This window comes from Neolamprologus brichardi, chromosome 3, assembly GCF_056152115.1.
Source record: "Neolamprologus brichardi isolate AB-2024 chromosome 3, ASM5615211v1, whole genome shotgun sequence".
NCBI lineage: Eukaryota > Metazoa > Chordata > Actinopteri > Cichliformes > Cichlidae > Neolamprologus > Neolamprologus brichardi.
This window is the reverse complement of record NC_142106.1, coordinates 49447501-49465267: the sequence shown is the minus strand read 5'-3', so window position 1 is coordinate 49465267 and position 17767 is coordinate 49447501. Positions and strand designations below refer to the sequence as shown.

General features: G+C 45.7%; 4 non-coding genes and 21 pseudogenes across 4 annotated transcripts; 19 read left to right on the top strand and 6 right to left on the bottom strand.

The window, feature by feature from the left end:
* Positions 1–927: 927 nt before the first annotated feature.
* On the bottom strand, positions 928–1046 carry LOC148105569 (5S ribosomal RNA; annotated as a pseudogene).
* Positions 1047–1438: 392 nt separating this feature from the next.
* On the bottom strand, positions 1439–1557 carry LOC148105568 (5S ribosomal RNA; annotated as a pseudogene).
* Positions 1558–1947: 390 nt separating this feature from the next.
* Positions 1948–2066, bottom strand: LOC148105567 (5S ribosomal RNA). The gene has a single exon (XR_015718701.1). It is a non-coding gene; the product is annotated as a 5S ribosomal RNA (ribosomal RNA).
* Positions 2067–2456: 390 nt separating this feature from the next.
* On the bottom strand, positions 2457–2575 carry LOC148105566 (5S ribosomal RNA; annotated as a pseudogene).
* A 390-nt stretch (positions 2576–2965) lies between these two features.
* LOC148105565 (5S ribosomal RNA) lies at positions 2966–3084 on the bottom strand (annotated as a pseudogene).
* Positions 3085–3472: 388 nt separating this feature from the next.
* Positions 3473–3591, bottom strand: LOC148105564 (5S ribosomal RNA; annotated as a pseudogene).
* Positions 3592–6873: 3282 nt separating this feature from the next.
* On the top strand, positions 6874–6992 carry LOC148105563 (5S ribosomal RNA; annotated as a pseudogene).
* A 389-nt stretch (positions 6993–7381) lies between these two features.
* On the top strand, positions 7382–7500 carry LOC148105562 (5S ribosomal RNA). Its single transcript, XR_015718966.1, has one exon. It is a non-coding gene; the product is annotated as a 5S ribosomal RNA (ribosomal RNA).
* A 2045-nt stretch (positions 7501–9545) lies between these two features.
* LOC148105561 (5S ribosomal RNA) lies at positions 9546–9664 on the top strand (annotated as a pseudogene).
* Positions 9665–10054: 390 nt separating this feature from the next.
* LOC148105560 (5S ribosomal RNA) lies at positions 10055–10163 on the top strand (annotated as a pseudogene).
* Positions 10164–10553: 390 nt separating this feature from the next.
* Positions 10554–10672, top strand: LOC148105559 (5S ribosomal RNA; annotated as a pseudogene).
* Positions 10673–11062: 390 nt separating this feature from the next.
* LOC148105558 (5S ribosomal RNA) lies at positions 11063–11181 on the top strand (annotated as a pseudogene).
* Positions 11182–11571: 390 nt separating this feature from the next.
* On the top strand, positions 11572–11690 carry LOC148105557 (5S ribosomal RNA; annotated as a pseudogene).
* A 390-nt stretch (positions 11691–12080) lies between these two features.
* On the top strand, positions 12081–12199 carry LOC148105556 (5S ribosomal RNA; annotated as a pseudogene).
* A 390-nt stretch (positions 12200–12589) lies between these two features.
* Positions 12590–12708, top strand: LOC148105555 (5S ribosomal RNA; annotated as a pseudogene).
* Positions 12709–13098: 390 nt separating this feature from the next.
* Positions 13099–13217, top strand: LOC148105554 (5S ribosomal RNA). The gene has a single exon (XR_015718886.1). It is a non-coding gene; the product is annotated as a 5S ribosomal RNA (ribosomal RNA).
* Positions 13218–13607: 390 nt separating this feature from the next.
* LOC148105553 (5S ribosomal RNA) lies at positions 13608–13726 on the top strand. Its single transcript, XR_015718678.1, has one exon. It is a non-coding gene; the product is annotated as a 5S ribosomal RNA (ribosomal RNA).
* Positions 13727–14116: 390 nt separating this feature from the next.
* Positions 14117–14225, top strand: LOC148105552 (5S ribosomal RNA; annotated as a pseudogene).
* A 390-nt stretch (positions 14226–14615) lies between these two features.
* Positions 14616–14724, top strand: LOC148105551 (5S ribosomal RNA; annotated as a pseudogene).
* A 390-nt stretch (positions 14725–15114) lies between these two features.
* Positions 15115–15233, top strand: LOC148105550 (5S ribosomal RNA; annotated as a pseudogene).
* A 390-nt stretch (positions 15234–15623) lies between these two features.
* Positions 15624–15742, top strand: LOC148105549 (5S ribosomal RNA; annotated as a pseudogene).
* A 390-nt stretch (positions 15743–16132) lies between these two features.
* On the top strand, positions 16133–16251 carry LOC148105548 (5S ribosomal RNA; annotated as a pseudogene).
* Positions 16252–16641: 390 nt separating this feature from the next.
* Positions 16642–16760, top strand: LOC148105547 (5S ribosomal RNA; annotated as a pseudogene).
* Positions 16761–17144: 384 nt separating this feature from the next.
* LOC148105546 (5S ribosomal RNA) lies at positions 17145–17263 on the top strand (annotated as a pseudogene).
* Positions 17264–17653: 390 nt separating this feature from the next.
* The window catches only part of LOC148105545 (5S ribosomal RNA), a 119-nt pseudogene continuing 5 nt past the window's right edge, over positions 17654–17767 (top strand).

Here is a 17767-nt window from a genome sequence, read left to right as displayed (position 1 = left end):
AGCATCTGGTCATCTAGCAATTCTGTAAAGTAACAATTTCAGTATTTTTACATCTATGGTATTGTTGTGTTTCTCATTAGCATATGGCAGTGCTACAAATCTTAGTGCAAAGTGACTGTACTAACCGATTCTCATTTCAAAATGTCCTTATGATGCTTGCTACAGTGTAGCGGCTCGAGTTAGGCTGAACCCGTCGGCCAGCTTCCCTCAGGGTCATTCCACGGTTGATGACATGGTCCACTATTGTAGCTCTGATGTCATCAGTTATTCTGTTTCTTACTCTTCTTACCCTTCCTCTTTCCCCTCCTCGTCCTCTTCTTGCTCCTCCTTGTCCTCTTCCTCTAACTTCCTCTAACCCTCTTGCTTCTTCACCTACACGTCCTCTTCCTCCAACTTCTTCACCTCCACGTCCTCTCCCTCGGCCTCCTCTGATTCTCACTCTTCTCACCCTTACTGCTCCTTCCATTGTACTCCACATAGACAGCTTACCTGTGGCCTGTTTATAGTGCTTAGGCTGATTGCAAAGTGGACTAATTATCTAAAACAGTTTTTACATGTGAAAGTGTGCCAGACAGTTGGCAAAATAGTGTTAATGATAGCCATACATGTGTATAATTTTGCTAGGAGTGTGTTGGAAACTTGGTAATTGAGTGTAAGCAGTGAGTTGTGTTTAAAGTTCTGCAAAAAGAGTGTTGTGCAGTGAATTGTGCCTACACACTTGCAAAGTGTGTGTTACAAAATTGCAAACTGAGTGCAAAGAAGTGTTTGTGCTTTTAGTTTTGCAAACTCAGTGAGTGGTTTTGCTATAAGTATTAATAGTTTTAGGAATTGTGCTATAGGAATCACAGTTAGGGTTAAAGCCATTAGAAAAAACTGTAATACACCCCTTCTCTGGATCAAAAGCAGTTCAATGACATGAAAAAGAAAGACTTACAGCACCAGGTATTCCCAGGCAGTCTCCCATCCAAGTACTAACCAAGGCCAGCCCTGCTTAGCTTCCGAGATCAGACGAGGTCAGGCGTGCTCAGGGTGGTATGGCTGTAAGCTACTGCTGCCCACAGCACAATGTGTCAATTTATGGAATCAAGCAATGAGGTGGCCAGTACCTGAAGTTACGAACACAATCCTATAACCCTACCTGCATGCTTACCTAATACCCTAACCCAAAGACTCAGTTTAGCATTTATCCAGCAGCACAGGCCCTGGATTTTTGAAGATGGCCTCAGGAACCAACACAGGGCCTGGTGTGGTGTAGTTAGCCTCGGCCAGCAGCACTGGCCCTGTGTGTTGTAGGTGGCCTCAGCCAGCAGAACAAGACATTGGTGAAAACAGCCAAAAGCAATTTCGTTAATGTGCCCTCATTAATGGGCAGCTGCTTTGGGTCTTTTAATACACCCCTTCTCTGGATCAAAAGCAGTTCAATGACATGAAAATGAAAGACTTACAGCACCAGGTATTCCCAGGCAGTCTCCCATCCAAGTACTAACCAAGCCCAGCCCTGCTTAGTTTCCAAGATCAGACGAGGTCAGGCGTGCTCAGGGTGGTATGGCCGTAAGCTGCTGCTCACAGCACAATGTGTCAATTCATGGAATGAAGTGATGAGGTGGCCAGTACCTGAAGTTACGAACACAATCCTGTAACCCTACCTGCATGCTTGCCTAATACCCTAACCCAAAGACTCAGTTTAGCATTTATCCAGCAGCACAGGCCCTGAATTTTTGAAGATGGCCTCAGGAACCAGCACAGGGCCTGGTGTGGTGTAGTTAGCCTCGGCCAGCAGCACTGGCCCTGGTGTGTTGTAGGTGGCCTCAGCCAGCAGAACAAGACATTGGTGAAAATAGCCAAAAGCAATTTCGTTAATGTGCCCTCATTAATGGGCATCTGCTTTGGGTCTTTTAATACACCCCTTCTCTGGATCAAAAGCAGTTCAATGACATGAAAATGAAAGGCTTACAGCACCAGGTATTCCCAGGCAGTCTCCCATCCAAGTACTAACCAAGCCCAGCCCTGCTTAGCTTCCGAGATCAGACGAGGTCAGGCGTGCTCAGGGCGGTATGGCCGTAAGCTGCTGCCCACAGCACAATGTGTCAATTTATGGAATCAAGTGATGAGGTGGCCAGTACCTGAAGTTACAAACACAATCCTATAACCCTACCTGCATGCTTGCCAAATACCCTAACCCAAAGACTCAGTTTAGCATTTATCCAGCAGCACAGGCCCTGGAATTTTGAAGATGGCCTCAGGAACCACCACAGGGCCTGGTGTGGTGTAGTTAGCCTCGGCCAGCAGCACTGGCCCTGGTGTGTTGTAGGTGGCCTCAGCCAGCAGAACAAGACATTGGTGAAAACAGCCAAAAGCAATGTCGTTAATGTGCGCTCATTAATGGGCAGCTGCATTGGGTCTTTTAATACACCCCTTCTCTGGATCAAAAGCAGTTCAATGACATGAAAATGAAAGGCTTACAGCACCAGGTATTCCCAGGCAGTCTCCCATCCAAGTACTAACCAAGCCCAGCCCTGCTTAGCTTCCGAGATCAGACGAGGTCAGGCGTGCTCAGGGGGATATGGCCGTAAGCTGCTGCCCACAGCACAATGTGTCAATTTATGGAATCAAGTGATGAGGTGGCCAGTACCTGAAGTTACGAACACAATCCTATAACCCTACCTGCATGCTTGCCTAATACCCTAAGCCAAAGACTCAGTTTAGCATTTATCCAGCAGCACAGGCCCTGGATTTTTGAAGATGGCCTCAGGAACCAGCACAGTGCCTGGTGTGGTGTAGTTAGCCTCGGCCAGCAGCACTGGCCCTGGTGTGTTGTAGGTGGCCTCAGCCAGCAGAACAAGACATTGGTGAAAACAGCCAAAAGCAATGTTGTTAATGTGCCCTCATTAATGGGCATCTGCTTTGGGTCTTTTAATACATCCCTTCTCTGGATCAAAAGCAGTTCAATGACATGAAAAGGAAAGGCTTACAGGACCAGGTATTCCCAGTTAGTCTCCCATCCAAGTACTAACCAAGGCCAGCCCTGCTTAGCTTCAGAGATCAGACGAGGTCAGGCGTGCTCAGGGTGGTATGGCCGTAAGCTGCTGCCCACACCACAATGTTTCAATTTATGGAATCAAGTGATGAGGTGGCCAGTACCTGAAGTTACGAACACAATCCTATAACCCTACCTGCATGCTTGCCTAATACCCTAACCCAAAGACTCATTTTAGCATTTATCCAGCAGCACAGGACCTGGAATTTGAAGATGGCCTCAGGAACCAGCACAGGGCCTGGTGTGGTGTAGTTAGCCTCGGCCAACAGCACTGGCCCTGGTGTTTTGTAGGTGGCCTCAGCCAGCAGAACAAGATATTGGTGAAAACAGCCAAAAGCAATGTTGTTAATGTGCCCTCATTAATGGGCATTGGTTTGGGTCTTTTAATACACCCCTTCTCTGGATCAAAAGCAGTTCAATGACATGAAAATGAAAGGCTTACAGCACAAGGTATTCCCAGGCAGTCTCCCATCCAAGTACTAACCAAGCCCAGCCCTGCTTAGCTTCCGAGATCAGACGAGGTCAGGCGTGCTCAGGGTGGTATGGCCGTAAGCTGCTGCCCACAGCACAATGTGTCAATTTATGGAATCAAGTGATGAGGTGGCCAGTACCTGAAGTTACGAACACAATCCTATAACCCTACCTGCATGCTTGCCTAATACCCTAAGCCAAAGACTCAGTTTAGCATTTATCCAGCAGCACAGGCCCTGGATTTTTGAAGATGGCCTCAGGAACCAGCACAGGGCCTGGTGTGGTGTAGTTAGCCTCGGCCAGCAGCACTGGCCCTGGTGTGTTGTATGTGGCCTCAGCCAGCAGAACAAGACATTGGTGAAAACAGCCAAAAGCAATGTCGTTAATTTGCCCTCATTAATGGGCAGCTGCTTTGGGTCTTTTAATACACCCCTTCTCTGGATCAAAAGCAGTTCAATGACATGAAAATGAAAGGCTTTGATTGGTGGATTCAACTTGAGCAGATCCAGGCTTTTTGACTCTCATAGATACAGTTGAAAATATAAAGCTGAAAAAAAACCCTGAAGAAGCCGATGTCAGTTTTTGAAAAAGTTTTTGAATTTCTCATAACTTTACAGAAGTGTGTGTGTTTGTGTCTGCTTTGTGACTCAATTTTTATTCGTTGGTGACCAGCATCCATTAGTGATTTCAACTTGACCAGATTCAGACTTATTGACTGGCACAGAAACTTACAGGACACTTCATGCTCTGTTTGTCTCTGTGTGCCCTTGTGTGTATGTGTTTCTATGTCTGTGTGTATGCTTGCATCTATGTTTGTACGCATTGTTTTCTGAACATGGGTTATGTGTCTGTGTGTGTTCCTATTTGTAAACATTGCTAGGCATGTCATTTTTGCCTTAGCTTTGTGTATCTGCCGGCAGTTCCTTTGTAACTTTTCTAATGTTTCTGCCTTAGCAGAAACATTAGCTAGAACTTCAGCTTTTTGAAGCTGGCCGTTTTGCATTTCCAATATTTCTGCTAAAGTTATTACTTTTCTGCTGAATTATACTATTTCAGTTCCTGTTTTGCATTTCTACTACGTTTTACTATTATACTACTGTATATTAAGTTGTACTCTTACAACATTTTTCAAAGTTTTTAGGTTTGTGCTACATATTAACATTTCTGCTGTATTACAACACTTTTGCCATGTTGTACTATTTCTGCCAAGTTACTATGTTTCTGCTGAGTTACAACATTTCTGCTATATTCCCCTTTTCATATAGGATTTTTGCAAACACTTTATGTTTCTTCTTAAGTTTCTTCAAAGTTATTATATTTTTGCTCAGTTGTTATTCATCTACAAAGTTATTACAATTTCAACAACTTTTCAGATACTGACTTCAGCTTCTTCAGCTATTTTCAGCTTTTTAAGCAGTTTTCAGCAGAAAGCTTCAGCTTTAAAGCATCCACACAGCATTTTCGCAGGAAATGCAAATTTTTCTAGTTTACACTGTAACTCACACGTTCAATTATTTAAATTTGATAAACACACTTTAGAGAAAAAACAAAACTTTATTCTATTTTCATCATTTCCCGTATTTCCCGTCCCATTTCCCGTCTTCATTAATATGAAAATCACTGTTAGGGGCTAACTACACCACACCAGGCCCTGTGCTGGTTCCTGAGGCCATCTTCAAAAATCCAGGGCCTGTGCTGCTGGATAAATGCTAAACTGAGTCTTTGGGTTAGGGTATTAGGCAAGCATGCAGGTACACAGCAAATTCAAAAGTGTTAAATGTTTTGGTGTTAGTAGTCTTAGAGTTAATTTTACTCTAAGTAGAGTCACATTCTTTTAATGTAACTCTGAGGTGTAAAATGATAGTAGTTAAAATCGAGTGTTAAAAATGAGTGTTTCTATTTCAAATCTGGAGGTGTTACAATGGAAACATTAACTCTTGACCTCTTAACTCTGAACTCCTACAGGGGCTATGACGCCAATAGAGTAAATTCACAGACTCCGCCCCCAGCACGGCTCCAATCAAGCTGAAGTGAAGCCGTTTCAAAACATTTTGCTCTACATATTTGAGTTGTTTGCCATGCTTGGTAAGTCATTTTTTCAAAGATTGTTTCAATTATTGTTATTAGCTTTTACTTCTGTGGCTCTTTGGAGTTGAGACAAAGCTGTGTGAAAGGCATTAGCCATGTTGCTCGCTGATAGCATAATATTCTGTTTTAGCTAGCTGAAAGGTATTGTTTGCGGGCAAATACCACAGCCTTGAAAAAAAGCTTGCATGTGAATTTTCAGTCAAATTTCTTGGTCAAATACACTTAAAACAATGTCTAGAATGTGAAATGTTGGTATAATGGTGCTACTCGAAGCCTGAAAACGATCTCCCATAAAAACGAGCAAACAGCAGTAGCAGATGTCCCAAGTCCCGACTGAGTTCTACGTTAGCATTTAGATTCCTCCAGAGTTTTGTGCACACGGTTTTAGGTAAAAATGAAAAAGGTTGAGGTTTTACATTTAGTTCAGTATTACCTGTTGTCTGTGTCCTTGTCTTTTGGGAAAATACTTTACACAAGTAATGGCTCAAAAAGGATTCCTTTTTTTTTTTTTTTTTTGTTTGTTTTTTTTTTACTGTGCTGCAATTGATTTGTGCCATTAATTAGTGTCAACTAATTTTTATTCAATCTCCACATAGGATATGCTTGTGAAGATGGAATATGGGGAAGAGCAGAAGTGCGTTGAAGTTCCACAAAGTGATGAATGAAGGACATGCATATTGTATTTTGTATTTATTGAAATAAGTGATGAGAATGCTGTTATTTGCATTTACCAGCTCACCTATGTCAGACCTTTTGATAAACGAAATTCTAATGAAAGTGAGAACATGTACACTGTTACATCTTTCAGAAAATGTTTTGAAATTGTGGTGCACTGTTCAGAATAAATGTTTTTCAAAAACCATTGCGTCTTTTTAGTAAATGTTTATTTCCAAAAGAAATTTCTAGAAGTTCAGAACAGTAAAATTCCCGCTTTTTAGAATTAATTAGAAGATAACTCCTACGTAGCTAAACTAAAATACTCTTTGAGAGTTAATATATAAACTCTTAACACCAAGTGCCAAATTATCAACTCCAGAGAGATTTGGTGTTTAACACTAAATCAGAGTTAACGTACCAACTCTCCAAAAAGAGTCAAATTAACACTCTCTGGTGTGGACCCATATAGACACTTTAAAAGTGTTGAAATCAAATCTGACAGTGTTAATTTGGACATGCTGGATTTGCTGTGTAGGGTTATAGGATTGTGTTCGTAACTTCAGGTACTGGCCACCTCATCACTTGATTCCATAAATTGACACATTGTGCTGTGGGCAACAACTTGCGGCCATACCACCCTGAGCACGCCTGACCTCGTCTGATCTTGGAAGCTAAGCAGGGCTGGGCTTGGTTAGTACTTGAATGGGAGACTGCCTGGGAATACCTGGTGCTGTAAGCCTTTCATTTTCATGTCATTGAACTGCTTTTGATCCAGAGAAGGGGTGTATTAAAAGACCCAAAGCAGCTGCCCATTAATGAGGGCACATTAACGACATTGCTTTTGGCTGTTTTCACCAATGTCTTGTTCTGCTGGCTGAGGCCACCTATTAAACACCAGGGCCAGTGCTGCTGGCCGAGGCTAACTACACCACACCAGGCCCTGTGCTGGTTCCTGAGGCCATCTTCAAATTCCAGGTCCTGTGCTGCTGGATAAATGCTAAACTGAGTCTTTGGCTTAGGGTATTAGGCAAGCATGCAGGTACGGTTATAGGATTGTGTTCGTAACTTCAGGTACTGGCCACCTCATCACTTGATTCCATAAATTGACACATTGTGCTGTGGGCAGCAGCTTACGGCCATACCACCCTGAGCACGCCTGACCTCGTCTGATCTCAGAAGCTAAGCAGGGCTGGGCTTGGTTAGTACTTGGATGGGAGACTGCCTGGGAATACCTGGTGCTGTAAGCCTTTCATTTTCATGTCATTGAACTGCTTTTGATCCAGAGAAGGGGTGTATTAAAAGACCCAAAGCAGCTGCCCATTAATGAGGGCACATTAACCACATTGCTTTTGGCTGTTTTCACCAATGTCTTGTTCTGCTAGCTGAGGCCACCTACAACACACCAGGGCCAGTGCTGCTGGCTGAGGCTAACTACACCACACCAGGCCCTGTGCTGGTTCCTGATGCCATCTTCAAAAATCCAGGGCCTGTGCTGCTGGATGAATGCTAAACTGAGTCTTTGGCTTAGGGTATTAGGCAAGCATGCAGGTAGGGTTATAGGATTGTGTTCGTAACTTCAGGTACTGGCCACCTCATCACTTGATTCCTTAACCCTCCTCTTGTGTTAGCTTTCTGTTATCATCTCTTATGTTAACGGGTCGGTTTTGACCCGTGAATTAAATCAGTTATAAAATACACTAAAAACAATAAGTGATCATCCAATTTGTTTCTCATCTCTTGGTTATATTGTTAGGCTTCCTTATCCATGAAAATGTTGGTTTTAATACTTTTGGTGTGGGCCTGTGGGTCTTTTTTTTGTCACTATACCCCTCGATTTCGATTAAAAAAAATTGTAAAATTAACCTCAAGAGAATAATATTAATAAATAAAAGGTTTTTGTGTTACCTGACTATTACTGAGGGGTATAGGACACATCTCTTAAATAAATCTGTTTTATTGATTTTTTTCATTTTAAGATTAATTACTAAAATGACATCTATGGTGTTACGGGTCAATTTCGACCCATAGATATTTACATCAAGAAAAGACAAAAAAAAATGTTGTTTTTTAGCAGTGGACCTTTAATATAAACTGAAAAAAAAGAAAAAGTCCACTCCTCCTTTCTTTTGGTTATAATCGTGGGTAATTGTGGGCTTTTTATCACTTCCCAATGATACAGCTACATCTTTGTGAAGTTTCCTTTGTGAAGTTCTTGTCCGAGGTCATATCTGGTAAAAAATAAAATATTACAGCTGATATTGTGATCCTGCAGTCCAGTGGTCATATCAAGGGCCACACATTTTCATTGTTTTTTCTCAGGGGTGCCACTCGCAGCTTTGACTGTGAAAATCTGTACATTCCAGGCATAGTTGGTTTTTGCATCACAGGCTTCCCAGATTTTTCTGCCGTATTTCCCTGGCTTACTGGGTATGTATTGCCGGTAGGGGCATTTTCCTCGAAAAGTGGACAAGACGTTCATCCACTGTCACCTCTGGCTGATGAACATCAGGGAAAGAAGCTGCACCCATCTTTCCCAGACATCCCTGATGGGAGCAAGCTTGTCAGACCTTGGTCTGGTCTCAAATCTGAGGACTCCTGAATCAAAATGATATCAAATGTGTGAAGTGACATCGTTGCCCAGAAAATGATCAGATGTGTCTGTGTCTTCTGCATGATAGTCCACATTGTCTTCCTCCTAGAAACCTGCCCATCTGAATCGCTATGATGCTCTGTGTCCTCTCCTTTATTTTCACCAAAAATATGATGCAGAACTTGGCTCACTGTGAATCTTCTTCTCATTTTTGTATGCTGCAAATTGTAAATGTGCACTCTGGAAGTCAAATGGCCACTCAAATGAGTGAATTCTTGACATGTCCCGTCTTTATTCTGTTTTGTTTTTGTGCAGGTATACTGCAAAAAACACGCAAAATAAGAATCCCCTAAAGCTCATATGATTAGGAGAGGAGCTTGCTGTCAATGTTTTAGCTGAAAGTACACTTATGATTTCAGTTTTGGCTTTAATTATTGCTTTATACTCATAATATTATACCTGGGTCGAAACCGACCCTAACAACACAAATGTCATAATTTCAACTAGGGCATTTTATAATTTAGTGAAAATATTTTTTTTTGTTTTATTTTGTAGAAATAGAGGTTCCTGACAAAGTCAAAAAGCCTTGATACAATAAACAAATGTTTGTGATTTGTTTTATGCATTTGAAATTTAAAATGGGTTGGTGACGACCCTAACACGAGAGGAAGGTTAAATTGACACATTGTGCTGTGGGCAGCAGCTTGCGGCCATACCACCCTGAGCACGCCTGACCTCGTTTGATCTCGGAAGCTAAGCAGGGCTGGGCTTGGTTAGTACTTGGATGGGAGACTGCCTGGGAATACCTGGTCCTGTAAGCCTTTCATTTTCATGTCATTGAACTGCTTTTGATCCAGAGAAGGGGTGTATTAAAAGACCCAAAGCAGCTGCCCATTAATGAGGGCACATTAACAACATTGCTTTTGGCTGTTTTCACCAATGTCTTGTTCTGCTGGCTGAGGCCACCTACAACACACCAGGGCCAGTGCAGCTGGCCGAGGCTAACTACACCACACCAGGCCCTGTGCTGGTTCCTGAGGCCATCTTCAAAAATCCAGGGCCTGTGCTGCTGGATAAATGCTAAACTGAGTCTTTGGCTTAGGGTATTAGGCAAGCATGTAGGTAGGGTTATAGGATTGTGTTCGTAACTTCAGGTACTGGCCACCTCATCACTTGATTCCATAAATTGACACATTGTGCTGTGGGCAGCAGCTTACGGCCATACCACCCTGAGCACACCTGATCTCGGAAGCTAAGCAGGGCTGGGCTTGGTTAGTACTTGGATGGGAAACTGCCTTGGAATACCTGGTCCTGTAAGCCTTTCATTTTCATGTCATTGAACTACTTTTGATCCAGAGAAGGGGTTTATTAAAAGACCCAAAGCAGCTGCCCATTAATGAGGGCACATTAACAACATTGCTTTTGGCTGTTTTCACCAATGTCTTGTTCTGCTGGCTGAGGCCACCTACAACACACCAGGGCCAGTGCTGCTGGCCGAGGCTAACTACACCACACCAGGCCCTGTGCTGGTTCCTGAGGCCATCTTCAAAAATCCAGGGCCCGTGCTGATGGATAAATGCTAAACTGAGTCTTTGGGTTAGGGTATTAGGCAAGCATGCAGGTAGGGTTATAGGATTGTGTTCGTAACTTCAGGTACTGGCCACCTCATCACTTGATTCCATAAATTGACACATTGTGCTGTGGGCAGCAGCTTACGGCCATACCACCCTGAGCACGCCTGACCTCGTCTGATCTCGGAAGCTAAGCAGGGCTGGGCTTGGTTAGTACTTGGATGTGAGACTGCTTGGGAATACCTGGTGCTGTAAGCCTTTCATTTTCATGTCATTGAACTGCTTTTGATCCAGAGAAGGGGTGTATTAAAAGACCCAAAGCAGCTGCCCATTAATGAGGGCACATTAACAACATTGCTTTTGGCTGTTTTCACCTATGTCTTGTTCTGCTGGCTGAGGCCACCTACAACACACCAGGGCCAGTGCTGCTGGCCGAGGCTAACTACACCACACCAGGCCCTGTGCTGGTTCCTGAGGCCATCTTCAAAAATCCAGGGCCTTTGCTGCTGGATAAATGCTAAACTGAGTCTTTGGCTTAGGGTATTAGGCAAGCATGCAGGTAGGGTTATAGGATTGTGTTCGTAACTTCAGGTACTGGCCACCTCATCACTTGATTCCATAAATTGACACATTGTGCTGTGGGCAGCAGCTTACGGCCATACCACACTGAGCACGCTTGACCTCGTCTGATCTCGGAAGCTAAGCAGGGCTGGGCTTGGTTAGTACTTGAATGGGCTAGTGCCTGGGAATACCTGGTGCTGTAAGCTTTTCATTTTCATGTCATTGAACTGCTTTTGATCCAGAGAAGGGGTGTATTAAAAGACCCAAAGCACCTGCCCATTAATGAGGGCACATTAACGACATTGCTTTTGGCTGTTTTCACCAATGTCTTGTTCTGCTGGCTGAGGCCACCTACAACACACCAGGGCCAGTGCTGCTGGCCGAGGCTAACTACACCACACCAGGCCCTGTGCTGGTTCCTGAGGCCATCTTCAAAAATCCAGGGCCTGTGCTGCTGGATAAATGCTAAACTGAGTCTTTGGCTTAGGGTATTAGGCAAGGATGCAGGTAGGGTTATAGGATTGTGTTCGTAACTTCAGGTACTGGCCACCTCATCACTTGATTCCATAAATTGACACATTGTGCTGTGGGCAGCAGCTTACGGCCATACCACCCTGAGCACGCCTGACCTCGTCTGATCTCGGAAGCTAAGCAGGGCTGGGCTTGGTTAGTACTTGGATGGGAGACTGCTTGGGAATACCTGCTGCTGTAAGCCTTTCATTTTCATGTCATTGAACTGCTTTTGATCCAGAGAAGGGGTGTATTAAAAGACCCAAAGCAGCTGCCCATTAATGAGGGCACATTAACAACATTGCTTTTGGCTGTTTTCACCAATCTCTTGTTCTGCTGGCTGAGGCCACCTACAACACACCAGGGCCAGTGCTGCTGGCCGAGGCTAACTACACCACACCAGGCCCTGTGCTGGTTCCTGAGGCCATCTTCAAAAATCCAGGGCCTGTGCTGCTGGATAAATGCTAAACTGAGTCTTTGGGTTAGGGTATTAGGCAAGCATGCAGGTAGGGTTATAGGATTGTGTTCGTAACTTCAGGTACTGGCCACCTCATCACTTGATTCCATAAATTGACACATTGTGCTGTGGGCAGCAGCTTACGGCCATACCACCCTGAGCACGCCTGACCTTGTCTGATCTCGGAAGCAAAGCAGGGCTGGGCTTGGTTAGTACTTGGATGGGAGACTAACTGGGAATACCTGGTGCTGTAAGCCTTTCATTTTCATGTCATTGAACTGCTTTTGATCCAGAGAAGGGGTGTATTAAAAGACCCAAAGCAGCTGCCCATTAATGAGGGCACATTAACGACATTGCTTTTGGCTGTTTTCACCAATGTCTTGTTCTGCTGGCTGAGGCCACCTACAACACACCAGGGCCAGTGCTGCTGGCCGAGGCTAACTACACCACACCAGGCCCTGTGCTGGTTCCTGAGGCCATCTTCAAAAATCCAGGGCCTGTGCTGCTGGATAAATGCTAAACTGAGTCTTTGGCTTAGGGTATTAAGCAAGCATGCAGGTAGGGTTATAGGATTGTGTTCGTAACTTCAGGTACTGGCCACCTCATCACTTGATTCCATAAATTGACACATTGTGCTGTGGGCAGCAGCTTACGGCCATACCACCCTGAGCACGCCTGACCTCGTCTGATCTCGGAAGCAAAGCAGGGCTGGGCTTGGTTAGTACTTGGATGGGAGACTGCCTGGGAATACCTGGTGCTGTAAGCCTTTCATTTTCATGTCATTGAACTGCTTTTGATCCAGAGAAGGGGTGTATTAAAAGACCCAAAGCAGCTGCCCATTAATGAGGGCACATTAACGACATTGCTTTTGGCTGTTTTCACCAATGTCTTGTTCTGCTGGCTGAGGCCACCTACAACACACCAGGGCCAGTGCTGCTGGCCGAGGCTAACTACACCACACCAGGCCCTGTGCTGGTTCCTGAGGCCATCTTCAAAGATCCAGGGCCTGTGCTGCTGGATAAATGCTAAACTGAGTCTTTGGCTTAGGGTATTAGGCAAGCATGCAGGTAGGGTTATAGGATTGTGTTCGTAACTTCAGGTACTGGCCACCTCATCACTTGATTCCATAAATTGACACATTGTGCTGTGGGCAGCAGCTTACGGCCATACCACCCTGAGCACGCCTGACCTCGTCTGATCTCGGAAGCTAAGCAGGGCTGGGCTTGGTTAGTACTTGGATGGGAGACTGCCTGGGAATACCTGGTGCTGTAAGCCTTTCCTTTTCATGTCATTGAACTGCTTTTGATCCAGAGAAGGGGTGTATTAAAAGACCCAAAGCAGCTGCCCATTAATGAGGGCACATTAACGACATTGCTTTTGGCTGTTTTCACCAATGTCTTGTTTTGCTGGCTGAGGCCACCTACAACACACCAGGGCCAGTGCTGCTGGCCGAGGCTAACTACACCCCACCAGGCCCTGTGCTGGTTCCTGAGGCCATGTTCAAAAATCCAGGTCCTGTGCTGCTGGATAAATGCTAAACTGAGTCTTTGGGTTAGGGTATGAGGCAAGCATGCAGGTAAGGTTATAGGATTGTGTTCGTAACTTCAGGTACTGGCCAGCTCATCACTTGATTCCATAAATTGACACATTGTGCTGTGGGCAGCAGCTTACGGCCATACCACCCTGAGCACGCCTGACCTCATCTGATCTCGGAAGCTAAGCAGGGCTGGGCTTGGTTAGTACTTGGATGGGAGACTGCCTGGGAATACCTGGTGCTGTAAGCCTTTCATTTTCATGTCATTGAACTGCTTTTGATCCAGAGAAGGGGTGTATTAAAAGACCCAAAGCAGCTGCCCATTAATGAGGGCACGTTAACGACATTGCTTTTGGCTGTTTTCACCAATGTCTTGTTCTGCTGGCTCAGGCCACCTACAACACACCAGGGCCAGTGCTGCTGGCCGAGGCTAACTACACCACACCAGGCCCTGTGCTGGTTCCTTAGGCCATCTTCAAAAATCCAGGGCCTGTGCTGCTGGATAAATGCTAAACTGAGTCTTTGGCTTAGGGTATTAGGCAAGCATGCAGGTAGGGTTATAGGATTGTGTTCGTAACTTCAGGTACTGGCCACATCATCCCTTGATTCCATAAATTGACACATTGTGCTGTGGGCAGCAGCTTACGGCCATACCACGCTGAGCACGCCTGACCTCGTCAGATCTCGGAAGCTAAGCAGGGCTGGGCTTGGTTAGTACTTGGATGGGGGAATACCTGGTGCTGTAAGCCTTTCATTTTCATGTCATTGAACTGCTTTTGATCCAGAGAAGGGGTGTATTAAAAGACCCAAAGCAGCTGCCCATTAATGAGGGCACATTAACGACATTGCTTTTGGCTGTTTTCACCAATGTCTTGTTCTGCTGGCTGAGGCCACCTACAACACACGAGGGCCAGTGCTGCTGGCTGAGGCTAACTACACCACACCAGGCCCTGTGCTGGTTCCTGAGGCCATCTTCAAAAATCCAGGGCCTGTGCTGCTGGATAAATGCTAAACTGAGTCTTTGGCTTAGGGTATTAGGCAAGCATGCAGGTAGGGTTATAGGATTGTGTTCGTAACTTCAGGTACTGGCCACCTCATCACTTGATTCCATAAATTGACACATTGTACTGTGGGCAGCAGCTTACGGCCATACCACCCTGAGCATGCCTGATCTCGGAAGCTAAGCAGGGCTGGGCTTGGTTAGTACTTGAATGGGCGACTGCCTGGGAATACCTGGTGCTTTAAGCATTTCATTTTCATGTCATTGAACTGCTTTTGATCCAGAGAAGGGGTGTATTAAAAGACCCAAAGCAGATGCCCATTAATGAGGGCACATTAACAACATTGCTTTTGGCTGTTTTCACCAATGTCTTGTTCTGCTGGCTGAGGCCACCTACAACACACCAGGGCCAGTGCTGCTGGCCGAGGCTAACTACACCACACCAGGCCCTGTGCTGGTTCCTGAGGCCACCTTCAAAAATCCAGGGCCTGTGCTGCTGGATAAATGCTAAACTGAGTCTTTGGCTTAGGGTATTAGGCAAGCATGCAGGTAGGGTTATAGGATTGTGTTCGTAACTTCAGGTACTGGCCACCTCATCACTTGATTCCATAAATTGACACATTGTGCTGTGGGCAGCAGCTTACGGCCATACCACCCTGAGCACGCCTGACCTCGTCTGATCTCGGAAGCTAAGCAGGGCTGTGCTTGGTTAGTACTTGGATGGGAGACTGCCTGGGAATACCTGCTGCTGTAAGCCTTTCATTTTCATGTCATTGAACTGCTTTTGATCCAGAGAAGGGGTGTATTAAAAGACCCAAAGCAGATGCCCATTAATGAGGGCACATTAACAACATTGCTTTTGGCTGTTTTCACCAATGTCTTGTTCTGCTGGCTGAGGCCACCTACAACACACCAGGGCCAGTGCTGCTGGCCGAGGCTAACTACACCACACCAGGCCCTGTGCTGGTTCCTGAGGCCATCTTCAAAAATCCAGGGCCTGTGCTGCTGGATAAATGCTAAACTGAGTCTTTGGCTTAGGGTATTAGGCAAGCATGCAGGTAGGGTTATAGGATTGTGTTCGTAACTTCAGGTACTGGCCACCTCATCACTTGATTCCATAAATTGACACATTGTGCTGTGGGCAGCAGCTTACGGCCATACCACCCTGAGCACTCCTGACCTCGTCTGATCTCGGAAGCTAAGCAGGGCTGGGCTTGGTTAGTATTTGAATGGGAGACTGCCTGGGAATACCTGGTGCTGTAAGCCTTTCATTTTCATGTCATTGAACTGCTTTTGATCCAGAGAAGGAGTGTATTAAAAGATCCAAAGCAGATGCCCATTAATGAGGGCACATTAACAACATTGCTTTTGGCTGTTTTCACCAATGTCTTGTTCTGCTGGCTGAGGCCACCTACAACACACCAGGGCCAGTGCTGCTGGCCGAGGCTAACTACACCACACCAGGCCCTGTGCTGGTTCCTGAGGCCATCTTCAAAAATCCAGGGCCTGTGCTGCTGGATAAATGCTAAACTGAGTCTTTGGCTTAGGGTATTAGGCAAGCATGCAGGTAGGGTTATAGGATTGTGTTCGTAACTTCAGGTACTGGCCACCTCATCACTTGATTCCATAAATTGACACATTGTGCTGTGGGCAGCAGCTTACGGCCATACCACCCTGAGCACTCCTGACCTCGTCTGATCTCGGAAGCTAAGCAGGGCTGGGCTTGGTTAGTATTTGAATGGGAGACTGCCTGGGAATACCTGGTGCTGTAAGCCTTTCATTTTCATGTCATTGAACTGCTTTTGATCCAGAGAAGGGGTGTATTAAAAGACCCAAAGCAGATGCCCATTAATGAGGGCACATTAACAACATTGCTTTTGGCTGTTTTCACCAATGTCTCGTTCTGCTGGCTGAGGCCACCTACAACACACCAGGGCCAGTGCTGCTGGCCGAGGCTAACTACACCACACCAGGCCCTGTGCTGGTTCCTGAGGCCATCTTCAAAAATCCAGGTCCTGTGCTGCTGGATAAATGCTAAACTGAGTCTTTGGGTTAGGGTATTAGGCAAGCATGCAGGTAGGGTTATAGGATTGTGTTCGTAACTTCAGGTACTGGCCACCTCATCACTTGATTCAATAAATTGACACATTGTGCTGTGGGCAGCAGCTTACGGCCATACCACCCTGAGCACGCCTGACCTCGTCTGATCTCGGAAGCTAAGCAGGGCTGGGCTTGGTTAGTACTTGGATGGGAGACTGCCTTGGAATACCTGGTGCTGTAAGCCTTTCATGTCATTGAACTGCTTTTGATCCAGAGAAGGGGTGTATTAAAAGACCCAAAGCAGCTGCCCATTAATGAGGGCACATTAACGACATTGCTTTTGGCTGTTTTCACCAATGTCTTGTTCTGCTGGCTGAGGCCACCTACAACACACCAGGGCCAGTGCTGTTGGCCGAGGCTAACTACACCACACCAGGCCCTGTGCTGGTTCCTGAGGCCATCTTCAAAAATCCAGGGCATGTGCTGCTGGATAAATGCTAAACTGAGCCTTTGGCTTAGGGTATTAGGCAAGCATGCAGGTAGGGTTATAGGATTGTGTTCGTAACTTCAGGTACTGGCCACCTCATCACTTGATTCCATAAATTGACACATTGTGCTGTGGGCAGCAGCTTACGGCCATACCACCCTGAGCACGCCTGACCTCGTCTGATCTCGGAAGCTAAGCAGGGCTGGGCTTGGTTAGTACTTGGATGGGAGACTGCCTTGGAATACCTGGTGCTGTAAGCCTTTCATTTTCATGTCATTGAACTGCTTTTGATCCAGAGAAGGGGTGTATTAAAAGACCCAAAGCAGCTGCCCATTAATGAGGGCACATTAACGACATTGCTTTTGGCTTTTTTCACCAATGTCTTGTTCTGCTGGCTGAGGCCACCTACAACACACCAGGGCCAGTGCTGCTGGCCGAGGCTAACTACACCACACCAGGCCCTGTGCTGGTTCCTGAGGCCATCTTCAAAAATCCAGGGCCTGTGCTGCTGGATAAATGCTAAACTGAGTCTTTGGCTTAGGGTATTAGGCAAGCATGCAGGTAGGGTTATAGGATTGTGTTCGTAACTTCAGGTACTGGCCACCTCATCACTTGATTCCATAAATTGACACATTGTGCTGTGGGCAGCAGCTTACGGCCATACCACCCTGAGCACGCCTGACCTCGTCTGATCTCGGAAGCTAAGCAGGGCTGGGCATGGTTAGTACTTGGATGGGAGACTGCCTGGGAATACCTGGTGCTGT